This window comes from Aedes albopictus, chromosome 1, assembly GCF_035046485.1.
Source record: "Aedes albopictus strain Foshan chromosome 1, AalbF5, whole genome shotgun sequence".
In the NCBI taxonomy this organism is placed as follows: domain Eukaryota; kingdom Metazoa; phylum Arthropoda; class Insecta; order Diptera; family Culicidae; genus Aedes; species Aedes albopictus.
This window is the reverse complement of record NC_085136.1, coordinates 239,928,094-239,942,816: the sequence shown is the minus strand read 5'-3', so window position 1 is coordinate 239,942,816 and position 14,723 is coordinate 239,928,094. Positions and strand designations below refer to the sequence as shown.

At 41.1% G+C, this 14,723-nt stretch overlaps 1 protein-coding gene across 2 annotated transcripts in view; it reads left to right on the top strand.

Annotated features, from left to right (window-relative positions):
- LOC115259537 (sodium-coupled monocarboxylate transporter 1) overlaps positions 1-14,723 on the top strand; it is a 105,607-nt gene that overhangs the window by 25,409 nt on the left and 65,475 nt on the right. Inside the window, exon 1 of one of the 2 annotated variants that reach the window (XM_062846493.1) lies at positions 9,960-11,137. The exons of the other annotated variant lie outside the window; for it this stretch is intronic. The gene's annotated coding sequence lies outside the window, so the exon portion shown is untranslated. Of the gene's footprint in view, positions 1-9,959; positions 11,138-14,723 lie in introns of those variants that run through there. 2 annotated transcript variants of the gene reach the window in all.

Below are 14,723 nucleotides of genomic sequence, written 5' to 3'. Positions count from 1 at the left end.
TCTGGAAAGATTTCTGAGGCATCCCATACAAGATTTTCAAAAAGTCCATTGAGAAATATTCTAAGAAATTCATGAAAGATTTTCAAATGAAACCCAACATTTAGAAATTTTGGAAAAATCAACGGAAGATTTTGAACAGGAGTTTCTGGGAAAAATAAATCAGAAAAAATCCCTTAAGTTATTTTCTTAGGAATCCCTGGAGGAATTGTAATAGAATTCCCTAGAAGATCATGAAAAATCAGAAAAAGTTTCGTAAAGAAATTGCTGGAGGATTTTCTTAAGCGGTTACTGGATGAATTTAATTTTTGGTGGGACTTCTCAATGTATTTGTGGAAGTTTTTTTTAAGAAATCTCTCAAAGTATTTCGTTTAAAAGCCCTGGAAGAAGTTGCGATGGAATCGCTGGATGAAGTTCTCAAGAAATCCTGAAATACTGTCCAAAACGATAGTTGGGGACTTTTCCTCAAGGAAGCCATGAAAGAACTAATGAGGAAATCTATGGAAGGTTTCCTTAAGGAATTTATGAAAATTCTAATGGGAAATCCCTACAGAAATATTCTAAGAAAATTACGTAGGAATTTATAACAACTGCATTCTGTGGTATTTCAGGTTCAACCCTGCCTAGTTAGTTTACAATTTGTTTAACCTATCAAATTTTCAACCATCAAAAATTTTCTGAAAAAAATCTTTCGATACCTTTCTGCAGGAATCTGTGGAAGAATTTCTAATCGAACATCAGGAGGATTCCTGAAAGATGCTATTGCACCGAGCTTATCGAGTTGGCCTGTAGTGTTCGACCAGGTTTGACCAGGGTATGTTGATACCTTAAGCTACCTAATCATCAACATTTGCCACAAAAAAAAAAAAACAACCAGCACACAGCGATCGTCTGCCCCGTCGTCGTCGTCTGTCTCTCCTAACTTTATCGGTGTCACGCGTTCCAACATACGGAACCGGTTTTCTTATCTCTCCGGCCCGGTCGAGTGGACAATACAAATCACTCGAATATTTTCGACAAAAGCGTGATTGCCATTGTATTGTTTGGGCCTTTTGAAAAGGGCGTCCCCAGGTGGTTTCCATCATTCACGTGCTGACCAGAAGCAGAAGGTGTTAAGGTCATTCATGGGGACGCTGGAGCTGGCTGGCTGATGGAAGTGCGCGATTTTGCGTGCGGTGAACGGTGCGATGCTTGTTGCTGGCTGATGGGCTCGCTCGTTGATATCTGGCGATTTTGGAGGCACGACTTGGATTGGTGAGGTGATAACGCATGAGACTAAACGCTTGTAGTGGTTCGTATAGGTGCAATCAGACATCTGACAACTAGAATGATGATGTCTCAACTAGAAAGCAACTGATTTCTGAGATTACATATGACTGGTAGGCGTCTGGTGCGTAGAGGGATTGAAAAAAAAAAAGCGTGAGTCACCTGTTTTCTTCAGAAGGTTCTATATATGAGGTGTTTTGATACCTGTAAACCACCGGTCATTCCATCAAAATTTGCCGGCCACATGGTAGACGGTTGGTTGACAACGACATTCTTGTTCACTCCAGCTATCAGTCGTGGGACAGGTTCTGTGGTTGAAAATGTCTGGCTTGGCTTTTCACTGTTGTCGAGATAATAAGCTCGATGATTGGAGCATTACATATGAGGTTGCTGAATGCACGGAGATAGCCCTCATGAGTAATCTTTGGCACAGAAAATAGAAATGTGACTCAGAACTAAGATTCCCGAGAAAATTTTATTCTTTAAAGGCAACAACAGATTCCATACAAACATTTGTTTGTAAAACATCATAATTTGGATAACACATACTTACCTTACCGGTCAGGCTAAGGCCTGAGTAGTCTCTGCTGTACATAGTAGTCGTCTCCTCATTCAACTCGGTCCATGTCCATGTGTCTCCAGTTCCGCACTCTGCGAAGGGTACGCAGATCGTCCTCCACCTGATCGACCCATCTAGCACGCTGCGCACCACGTCTTCTTGTACCGGTCGGTTGAGAACCTCTTGAGAACCATTTTAGTCGGGTTGCTATCCGACATCCTGATGACGTGACCCGCCCACCGTAGCCTCCCGATTTTCGCGGTATGGACGATGGTTGGTTCTCTCAGCAGCTGATGCAGCTCGTGGTTCATTCGCCTTCTCCAAGTCCCGTCTTCCATCTGCACTCCACCGTAGATGGTACGCAACACCTTCCGTTCGAAAACTCCAGGGGCGCGTTGGTCCTCTGCACGTAGGGTCCATGTATCGTGCCCATAGAGAACTATCGGCCTAATCATCGCTTTGTAGATAGGTAACTTCATGTGACGGCGAACTCTGTTCGGTCGTAGAGTTCTGTGGAGTCCAAAGTAAGCTCAATTTTCTGCCACAATGCGCCTCTGAATTTCTCTGCTGGTGTCGTTGTCGGCGGTCACCAGTGAGCCCAAGTACACGAATTCTTCAACCGCCTCGATTTCATAACCGTCGTCGATTGGAATTCGGGGTGGCGGGCGCGGAGATTCCTCCTTGGAGCCCTTTGCCATCATGTACTTTGTCTTCGACACATTAATGCCTAATCCGATTCGCCTGGCTTCACTCTTTAGTCGGATGTATGTACGTTTCCGCCATCGTCTCAAATTTACGAGCATTAATATCAATATCATCAGCGAAACCAAGCAGCTGAACGGACTTTGTGAAAATCGTTCCACTCGTGTTTATCCTCGCTCTCCTAATTATACCCTCTAAAGCAATGTTGCACAGCAGGCACCATCATCTTGCCGTAACCCTCTGCGAGATTTGAAGGGACTCGATACTCGAGCTACGCACATCACTCGATCCATCGTCGCATTGTTCAATCGTATCAGTTTATCCGGGAATCCATATTCGTGCATAATCTGCCATAGCTGTTCTCGATCGATTTTATCATACGCCGATTTGAAATCGATGAGCATGTGATGTGTGGGCACGTTGTATTCGCGGCATTTCTGCAACACTTGGCGGATGGCGAACATCTGGTCCGTTGTAGCGCGTTCGTCCATGAATCCAGCCTGATATTGCCCCACGAACTCTCTTGCAATCGGCGATAGACGGCGGCATAAAATTTGAAAGAGTATGCAGCGCTCAGTAGTGTGATCGCGCGGTAGTTCTCGCAATCCAACTTGTCGCCCGGAAGATGGGACTCACGATACCTTCCATCCATTCCTCCGGTAATACTTCCTCCTCCCAAATCTTGGTAATGACCCATAATCAACACATAATCTACCATACTACGCCACTATACTCGATTTTGTGGCAGCCGCTTTCCATCCTAGGTCACGCCCAACGCTCGCCAGATCACGCTCCCCTGGTCCGCCCATGTGCTCTCTGTGCTCCATGCCTTCTTATGCGAACATCAACTTTGCAAGATTGTTGTCCGGCATTCTTGCAACATGCCCTGCCCACCGTATCCTTCCCGCTATTGCCACCTTCTAGATGCTGGGTTCGCCTTAGAGTGCAGTGAGCTCGTGGCTATACTCCTCCGCCACACACCGTTCTCCTGCACACCGCTGAAGATCGTCCTTAGCACGCGTTGCACGAAAACTCCGAGTACTTGCAGGTCCTCATCGAGCATGGCCCATGTCAGATGTCTCGTTTCCGCAGGCGGCCCTTTTTCTCCCGAAAGAGGAGGGTCTGCCGCTGGATTTTATGCGTATTTGTCAAGAGAATCTTACAGCGGTCAAGATGGAGGAGATCAAGGAATCTTGAACGTCTTGAAATATCAGTTATATAGTGCACCAGAAATTCAAATGCACAAGCGTGTTAAGTAAGCATGCTCTTAGGGGCTGTCCATAAACCACGTGGTCATGAGGGGGGGGGGGGGGGGTGGTTTCGGCCAATGACCATTTTGTATGGACATAGAAAAAAATTTGTATGAACAAATGACCACGCGGGGGGGGGGGGGGGGGGGGTTGAAAAGTCCCAAAAAAATGACCACGTGGTTTATGGACAGCCCCTTACCAGGGCTGCTAAGTATCAGTTTCAGTGTGTCGGATGCTGCTGCTCGCGACAAATAATCGCAAATACGTTTGAGGTAGCCGTCAGGTGAGAAGATGCCAGGCGGTACTTAACCCCGAAGGTCGGTAGTATAGTCCGACCCCTGCCAGGCGGCCCGGATAGATGGGAAGGGTGGGTCTGAAAAGGCCGGCCCGTCCCGGATCGGAAAAAAAACCCGGGTTGCGACAAGATACGGCTGGTCAGAGGGAGGACTCCCCTTGTACCAAAGTATTGCGGAAGACTAAGAAACAGTGCAGGAGCGTAGGGACCAGTGCTGAAAATTTCATTTCGTCATATCTAAAATCAATCACCTACAGCTCATTTTAGAGGCTGAACCTGGGAATATGGTGTATGAAAAACTTGTGCGGCTAGACCAGTTCTACGAGAAAGTCACGGAAAAATCGCTATTTTTCGAATATTTAAGGTAAATGTCACGGACTATTTTTGAAAAATGTCAAATGATATTCACCGTGAATATCATTGGCATTTTTCGAAGGTAGTCCGTGACATTTACCTTGAATATTCGAAAAATATCGTATTTTCCGTGACTTCCTATAGCCGCACAAGTTTTTCAAATACCATATTCTCAGGTACAGCTTCTAAAATGAGCTGTAGGTGATTGAATTTAGATATGACGAAATGAATTTTTCAGCACTGGTAGGGACGCCATATCTTGAAAATATACGAGGGCAAGTGCTCAGTGTTCACACTCTGATGGTAATTTTGATTTATGGAGCAATTTCTTAAGGAATTTCTGGAAGAGCTTCCGAGGAAATTCCCTCGGAAATCCCTGAAGTAATTTCTGAAGGACACTCTTCAGGAGTTTCTATAGGAGTCCCAGGAGAAATTTCTGGAACAATACCTTAAAGAACTCCTGGAAAATCCTTGGGAGAAATGCTTTGAAGATGTACAATTATCAAGATATGAGTGAAAATTATGCTGACATTTTTGAACACCGAAGTCCTTTAGGATATTTTTAAGGAATCACTAAGGAATTTTTTTTGTGAAGAACAGGAATTATACCTGAAAACTGCTGAAGAACGCCCTGCAGATATTGTTAGAATTATTTTTTGGAATATTCCTGGAAAAGTGTCAAGGAACGAAGCTCCGGAAAAACTCTAGAAGGATCATCCGTAGGAATCCCTGAAACTTTTTCTCAATGATTTGCTTTAGGAACTCTTGAAGGAGTTTTTACAGGATTTTTCTAAGGTAGGTTAATTTTATGAAGTAAAAATCCATGGAATAACGATTTAAGAAATCGCTTGTTGAAATTCATTATGAATCTCTAAAATACTGAAAGAGCTCCTGAAGGTATTTTTGAAGAAGTCACTGAAGAAATTTCCTGAAGGAATTCATGGAGAAAATACTCAAAGAATCCACAAATATTTTTTTTAAATCTCCAGTCTGATTTTTGTGAAAATCCCTGAAGGTATTTTTTGAAGGAATCTCACGGAAATTTCTAAAGAAAACTTAAGGGAATTTTCTGATGAATTTTCTGGAGAAATACCGAAAGGAACTTCTTGTGAAACGCTTGCAGGAACTCTAAGATAAATTGATTGAAACACTTTTTATAAGGATATTCTTGCGAAATTTCCTCTGGAATTGCTGTAGAAATTCCAAGAAAATATTACTGGAGCAAAGTCTGAAAGAACAGCTTGAAGAATTTCTGGGCAAATATATGGAGGAATACAACTGGAACTCAAGAAAACATCTTTGTGTGAATTCCTGAAGGCGGTTCTCAATATTTTCTGAAAACTAAAGTTGCTGACAAGAATTATTTGTGAAACAATCTTTGAAAGAACTTCTGATTGCGGTGATAAATTAGCCTGGGCCTAAATTCCTAGTACAACTTTCGATTCCTCCTGAAGGATTTTCTGAAGGACACCCTAGAAGAAATTTTGAAGTAATCCCAGGTGAAGTTTCATAAGAAATCAATGAAAAACTTCCTAAATGAACGAAAGCAATCCCTGGAGAATTTTCTTGAAGAAATCCCTGAAAGAATTTCTAAAGGAAACTTTTTTGATTATTTTATGAGTCCCTAAGGAATCCCTTACTTATTGGAGGAAAATTTGGAAGTTGTTCTAAAAAAAAATACAGGATTTCTGTTGGAAAACATCTGAATTTTTTATTTTTTAACATAAATTGCTGGAATAATTTATTCTGCAACATATGAGAAACCGCAACATTTCCACAATCAATAAATTCCAAGAGTCTCTCTACCTAATTCAGTTTCTGAAGGGATGATCGTGAATTGCGAGTGAAACCCCTAGCGCTGTGATTCTGTGTCCCGTTTTTCGATTAAAACCCGATTTAAACTGAAGCATCGTCGTTCGGTAGTGTTCGGTAGTAGCGTCTATTGACGAAGACAGTGAAGGTTGGCAGTTTAATCGGTTGTCGTCTTCAGATTAATTCTGCCAAAATCGGTGATAGTAGTTTTTGTTGCTATTAGCTGCCATCTTATCACACTGGTTCATTCGAGCTTTCATCAGTCAGCCTGGGCACTCAATGTTCCACTCGGTCGGCGGTTTCTAAAACTAATCTCACACAACCAGAGAGTATGACGAGTGAAACCAAAACAATCCTGTCGGTGTCTACACCTGTGTTGACCGAAGCAGAGAAACTGAAACGTTCCAGAGAGGATGCTGCTGATGGACATGTAAAATCACTGGACGAGTTTTTACTGAGGATGCAAAACATGTTTGATAACATTAGTCTAACACCAAGATTGAAACTGCAGTAGATAGCTGTAAACGTGATCTACAGGCAGAGATAAACACACACAGGGAAAAATTTCTACTCAGTGACTGAGTTGGTCTTACTCAGAAATCGAAAAATCCTTTGTTTTCTTACTCAGTATCCGTTAAAAGTGGGACAACCCATTGCCAATGGGTTGTCCCACTTTTAGCCGAAACTGAGTAAGAAAACAAAGGATTTTTAGATTTCTGAGTAAGGCCAACTCAGTCATTGAGTAGAAATTTTTCTCGGTGCACTGCGTGCCGATGTGCGCAAAATCCAATCAGAATGTTCATCTGAAATCAGGTGCCTATCTGATTCAGTAATGGAAATCGGTGTTGATGTTAGCAACAACAAGCAACGTATTTTGGTCGGTGAGAAGAGGAATGATTTGCTGCTTTCCGGAGTTCCCTACCTTGCTGCGGAGGATCTAATGGGCTACGTTACTAGCATTTCAAGTTCTTTGGGCTACGGTCACGATTGCATTCCGCATATCTACTCGTAACGTTTGGCAAGGACCCTGATTCCAGCTGGAGCAACTCCACCGATCGTACTGCAATTCTCATTCAAGCTTGCAAGAGATGAGTTCTACAATCGGTATCTATCATCTCGGGACCTTTCTCTATCACACCTGGGATTCGACGTGAACAAACGAATCTTCATCAACTTAGATTCTCGTTATAACCGAGGAGGCACGAAAAATCAAGGCATTGGCTATAAAATTGAAAAAAGGCTACACTAAGGGGCTGTTCATAAACCACGTAGACTTTTTGGGGGGAGGAGGGGCCATAGTCTACGCTTCATACAAATTTCAAAATTTTTGTATGGACAAAAGTCTACGAGGGGGGGGGGGGTGGTTCTGAGATGGCCAAATTTTGGTCTACGTGGTTTATGAACAGCCCCTAAGCTCTTTTTTACAAGGGTAGTTTTTCTGCTTTGACTCGGTCAATTTTGAGCCAATTCACATGAAAATTTTTACACAGGTAGACACGGTTAGTACTACCTGTGTACGGAAATTCAGATAGGGTAGGTAATCAAAAGTTGAACCAAATTGCGGCTTTCCGAAGTAGTGCAAATTTTGAGTGATTTTTTCTCCCACATGGAAATAATTTACTACGGCAAAATCGTATGTACATGAAAGCCACGGGTATAAGCTCTCTGTTAAGTGGTAAAAAGTTTGTATTTGCACCGAATTTCATTGAAAAATTCGATTATTCGTCAACAATGATTTTAATCTAAATTTGAGCCATCGTAATCATAATTTGAACCAATTTTAATCTTAATTTGAACTACTGGCGGCAGCAGCTTGAGCATCTCCCACAACAACCAATTTCGTGCTGAACAATAGAAAAACACATGGATCTGCTAATTCCCATAACTATTTTTCATTAGGCAGTGGAATTTCAGCTAAGAATGTTCTAAACTCTTCAGGAACTTGGAAACTAAATTTGGAATTTTTCATTCCCCTAGAGTAAACAAAACAACCACTAGCGCAGTCTGCAGGCCAACACTGGAAGCTCGCCCCCGTTTACTTGTTCAAATTTAGATTACAAATGGTTCAACTTAAGATAACATTCTCCAAGTAAGAATTACCCAAATTTGATAATTTTATGACAAATAATGCAGAATATTATTCGGTTGATCGATTCTACGATAAATAAGCTTTCATTTGACGTGTTTACATATTGCGTGTGATACAATGCATGAGCTGTACGAGTGCACCGAAAATGTGCTTTATCTGGGGGGAAATGGGTGGAATCACAGTGATTTTTCAATTGCCTGTTTTCCATGACAAAAACGCTTTTTTCAATGCTTTTAAAGTCCATGTTATCAGGTTATATTACGGAAAGCTGTTTAACATCTTTTTCGGGACAATATTTGCCTAAAAAGTACGTCGTTTTAATGAATTTCGAAATGGTTCAAATTAAGATTACAATTTGACTAGTTCAAAGTTTGATTTCTTACCCTAGGTAGGTTCAAAATTGACCGAGTTAAAGCAGAAAAACTACCCGTGTAAAAAAAGACCTTAGTGTAATGTCCGTCTACACCAGAAATGGAACCGTTTTCATCAAGGCTTTTGCGGAAGCTGCTGTTCAACCCATTTACGCTGAGCACCAACTTCAAAGACTTGCCAAAGGATACCTATCCTTGTTTTATTCGCTTCTTTCCAAGTCTGTCCTTGAACCCGATCACTAGTTAATCCGTCATATCTTCCGCTCCTAAAGTCAAGCACGTACAACCTTTGCTATTGTTTTTTTTCTTTTTCCCTCCAAGATAGTCCATGATTCCTATCCTGACATTTCTATGTATTCTTCCCTCCTGAAAGTCAGGAATTTTCGCCGCTTCTGAATGGATCTACGTTGTTGCTGTTGTTGCTCCTGACGAATGATATCTTCTGATGTCTTCTCTTACGCATCAATGCGTGATGACCCTTTGATAAACTTTGATTACTTGAATTACCAGAAATTCTTTATTTTTCATCTGTTACTTATGAATCACAATGCTACAATGAAGCTTTTGAAATTGTAGTCTGATGAAGACTGGTCTCTCAAAATTCAAATTGATTAATAAGTTCCTTCCATTGGTAGTGGGTGTGTTTTGCCTAAGGTGCTCAATAATCCTGCTTATTATTGATGCCGGTTGACACGTTAAATCACAATGCTCGAACGAATCATGATATATCCCATATTCCACGTGCTGCAAACTCAAACGTGATATCTTTGCAGCTATACGCCAGTGAAACCTGGTGTGTATCAGTGGAGAACACTTAATAGCTGCAGGTCTTCATCAACGGATGTCGGTATATAATTCGTGCATGGTGCACATAATTCGTCGATGTCACCAAAACCAGATAGCGACAGAAATTCTGGAGTGAAAGTGGAGGTGGATCAGCCACGACGCAGGGGCGGAAACGAAATCGGCAAGCAAGCGTTAGATTGGAACCCAGCAGGACATCGCAGCAGAGGCAGATCCACAGGCTCATAGCGGCGCAGTCTCAACAACGACATAAAGCAAGCCAACAGAAATTTGACCTGGCCGCAGGTCAAGGCGGTGGCGGGCAATCGCCCAGGATGGAGATCTTTGAATTCAGTCCTGGGTGCTCAGGAGTAGTAGCTGGAAGTAAGTAGTAGCTGGAAGAATTTTTGTAGGAATTCTCGAATGATTAAAAAAAATCTAAGGAAACATTTCTGAAGCTAGTTGTGAAGCATTTTCCGAGGAAGGAATGTATGTAGCACACCATGGATGATTTTATAAAAGAATCCTTAGAGAAATTTCTGAAGAAATCCATGCTAGAATTCTGAAAGGAATCTTTAGAGAAATCTCAGAAGAAATCCATGACAGAATCTCTAAAGATTGCAGGAAGACTGTCTAAAGGAATCTTGAGAAACCGCTTCAAGGTTGCTGGAGAGAGTTAAGCAAAATCCATTTGTAACACTAAGCTTCCTACCTTCCAACGTCCATCAGTTAGCATAACCATCATCAGTTCACAGCGTGCAAAGAAACCTGATTGATGGGAAGATCCGCACAATGGCAATCAATATCAACCCATATCAGTCGAATTGATCTCCACTTGGGCATAGGTGGGTGACTGTGCGCTGTCCGTCCTACCATAATATGAATGCCTTTCATTCACCTGTTTCGAACGTGACACTGTTGAGTGCGACCAGGTAGGTAGGTATAAGTTAATTTATGAATGAGTGACTGAGCCTTCATCGCCCATCATCGCCGCCGAAGGAGCATCTCTTCGTGTTCGGGCCGTCGCCACTATGCGGGGGTAAATCACTTTCGTCGGTCTACCATTGCGTCGTCGGCTTCAGCGTTATTGTGGGCGGTGATAATTATTGGTGACATTCGGAAAGGGTAACTCTTTTCTTATCTTTTTTCGCGAGACTTCGGTGTTTTGGCGGCAGCCGACGATCTTCGAAGTTGATGGCGAGGACGTCATAACTTACGAAGTGGTTGCGATAGGTATACCCACTTATGCCATTCGATGATGGTTGATGCGCACGGTAGCTTTCCACGGGATGGAGATGATAAGGGCCTGTTCAGAAATCGGGAATGGTGTCTATATAAGCGATTGGGGAGATCGTTCCAGGGGTACAATTCGGAAAACACCTGTATTCGCAATTGACGTGCGCTGCTGGTTTACTTGTTTGAACTCCCGGTTCAGACGTTGGTAGGAAAATATTTGTGTTTTGTTAGGTGTTCCCTAGCTGGGAAAGTGTCGTGTCGCGTTTAAGATTTCGGTTTGTTTTGTTCTTACGTGTGACAAGTGCCCGGTGAAAAGCTGAAGTAGCAGTAGCGGAGCATTTGTTTAGTGAACAGAACTGTTCGAGTGCTAGATTATTTGAAGTGGCTCGCAACTAAGCTGGTGCCTTGGGATAATCTTAACAAGTGAGTGATGTATTAAGTATCTATCATATCTAGACTATATTCAAGTTAATGGCTTTATCTTCTGCGTTGGTTACATTTTTCAAACGTAGATCATTCAAGAATTTTCTGCTGAATGGTTTTTGTTAGAGTAGTCCTAGCTAATAAGGGAAAAGTGATCATTCTGGAATCCATAAGTCGTAGTTGAACATGAATAAGAAATGAATACCAAATTTCTGGAGAACTCTACATTTGGCGACAAACATATCTAAAGGTCCAATCTGCAAAAGAGAGGCTTTCTTTGTTCCGATTCTCTTTTAATAATTACGATGGAACAATGGACATTTTGACAATTTGTGATGTGTAGATCGGAAAAGGATTGTTTAATCTACCTTCCAATGCAAGAAGTAAATCAAAATTTAAAATTTAAATACAAGTACGTTGTACTCGAAACAAGGAGACTTAAAGAGAGCCTCTCATCTGCACTTACGACCTATAGAAATGTTTGGCCTGATTTGTGTCTGTGATCGACACTGTACTCAATAAATTACTCCCGCTCGTCAAGTGAAGAAACTATACGTGAATTAGAAGTGCAATGTTAAGACCAAAAGATTATTTATTCCTAGTTAGAATTAATCGCTCTACGACAGGGAAGTATACTAGCATGCGTCAGGGTTGGAAAATGGTGAAGATTGCAGCTGAGCAGAAATGAACGTTAAACACACCTTCTCGTCAACAACAGGGAATCGAGAATGTTCGCACTTCGTTACCCGTGAATTCGTTACCTGCTTGTGATTCGCGAAGCAGGTCTGAGTTTTTGCAGTTTGATGAAAATTGCATTTACTCGACTGGCAGTTCATCTTTTTGGAAACAATGAGACACAAAACTTTAGTTTATGATGAATTATTGCTTAATTTAGTTTTAAAACCTCATCTAAATGCACTTCCCGTACTTACGTTAGTTCTTCGTGTGTAAAAACCCGTGAGTGTTTTTTGTTTTGCAGGCGGGTGCGAATAAACTCACATACTTACTCTCGGAACAATGTGTTAGCCGTATGCTGGGTTTTAACTCGTGAGTTGCATCACGATGAGAACATTCCCATCTCTGGCTGTGATAATTAAGCACATTTCAATTTGTCAAATTTCGAATAAGTGAGGTACGAATCAAAATATGCCAAACAATCGGGGTAAGACTGTAGTAGGTACTTTAGAGTATTTTTAGTGATGTAAATTGTGCCTTTTGTAGAAGTACATAATATCAGAAAATGGGGCAAAATGGGATTTTTCTGTGATGTGAACAATCAACCATCACATGGACCACCATCATTTGATTTCTTATCAATTTCTACACGGACAGAAAAGCGTTCACATTGAAACTAAAATAACGATTGTTGAATATAAACATTGAAATTCTTTTGAAAATATGTGAATTCTTATAGTTTCAAATAGATTTGCTAATTTAAAATCCATATGAAATTATGTTTGATTTAAAAATCCAGTGTTTTGTGGCGACTCTTGTGGAAACTAAAATATTTCAACTTTGTTTCTAAGTCAATTCAACTGAGCTATCCCTCGGCATCGAATAGGATTGTAAAAACCACAATATTAACATAAAATCAAGCAGAGTATTTTGATGCAAAAGTTTTACTGATAAATCCCTTGGTCACTTCTGTAAAACCAAGCAGAATGTTTTGTTTTAAAAAGCATTTACAACTTTTCTAATGCTGGAAAATGGATAGCTTTCAAATTATGCAAAGCTGTTGTACATGAAAAGCATAATTGAAAATTAATTTGAATTAGTGCGGCATGCGTTAGACAAGGTAAGACCCTTGTGAAAAGTTGTAAATTTGATTAATCAGGAGATTTCCTGATTTTTCTATGAGATTTTTTTTTTCTCTTTTTTAATATAACTAATAACAACCCAGAGAAAAAAAAACAAGCATGTTGTTTTCTAATAAATATATTATTGAAAGTAAAAGAAAACTATTTTTGAAAGTACCATAATATCGTAGATGTCAAGCTTGACATCCTCGTCAAAAGCCTGAAACTATTGTTATTTCAGTCAGATTTCCGATTGAGGAACAATAATACAGGATTGTTAAAACAATCATACAGAATTGTAAAAACAATCATACATTATCATTGTGGCCAAAACAATGTCAAATTCCTTTTGAATTTACTTCGAATATGGTTATTTTTACCGTAGATTTTTCTGCGTGTACTTAAGAGTGGGAAGCTAGGGTTTCGAACTACTTGGGCACCCACGCCAATTCCCGGCACCTCACAGCAAAACAAATCGAAATATCACTTGCTGCACATTTTCCAAACGCACTTCCGTAGGTAATCTTCTCTCGCCACATTTCCGCAATGGGATCCGCAGTTAATTCACATTTACTCTGAAGCCGCACAAGTGCTCAAAACAACTATTACACGCAGACGAGTGCATTTCGACAGCACGAAGATGGGTGCCGAAGTGATTTCCCATTTGATTTTGCTGAAAGTTCGGCACTGGTGCCGGGAATTGGCGCTGGACTAGGTGCAGTAAGCTCGTTTAAATCAACTTTCCGGCAGCAAATCTTCACAACAATCGCTGTTAACAACAAGTTCACACAATAAGGTATCTGATTCAGATGGAAGAAGAGGACGGAAACGGTCGTTTCGTTGTGAATTTAGGTAAATTACATTTTTTTATTGCCGGGAATGGGGTCAAAACCCCTATTTGATGTCGTTCTAAACCAGTAGCTACTGAAAGTTGCGATTTTGGGTTCTGTTTTTCCCTCTGTGAATGGTACGTTACAATGAAGTGTATCATTTTTCACGATGAAAAGAGTTTCGTTGTTCATACGCTGAAGCATTTCTCTGTTGCCAACCAACCGAGTTGTTTACCGTCTCGTCTGTGGTTTAGCTTGTGACTGATCATGAACATCCAGATGCAAACCAGATTGGACCACATTCATCCAAATCTTCTCCACGCCCAACAAAGAACTTAAGCAATTGCTTGTTTGTACAGTCATGAACGGAAAATGTGACGTTGCATTGCACTTGCATAGTAGGAATTCATTTACCGATTTCGTTGTTTTTTTCTGTACAAACAAAATCATTGTGTTGAATCGAGGCGACATTATTGTTTTGAGCAGACATAGGGTTTTCGACCCTATTTCCGGCATAACAGGTAAACAAAATTTTTCATTGCCTAAATTCACAACGAAACAACCGTTTTCGTCCACTTCTTCCATCTGAATCAGATAACTTATGGTGTGAACTTGTTGTTAACAGTGATTGTAGTGAAGATTTTCTGCCGGAAAGTTGATTTTGAACGAGTTTACTGCACCTAGTCCAGTGCCAATCCTCGGCACCAGTGCCGAACTACCAGCAAAATCATATGGGGAATCACTTCGGCACCCATCTTTGTGCTGCCGAAGTGCACTCGTCTGCGTGTAATATTTGTTTTGAGCACTTGTGCGACTTCAGAGTGAAATTGTAGGTCATTGACTGTGGATCCCGTTGCGGAAATGTTGCTGGAGATGATTACCTACGGAAGTGCGTTTGGAAAATATGCGGCAAGTGATATTTTGATTTGTTTTGCTGTGAGGTGCCGGGAATTGACGCGG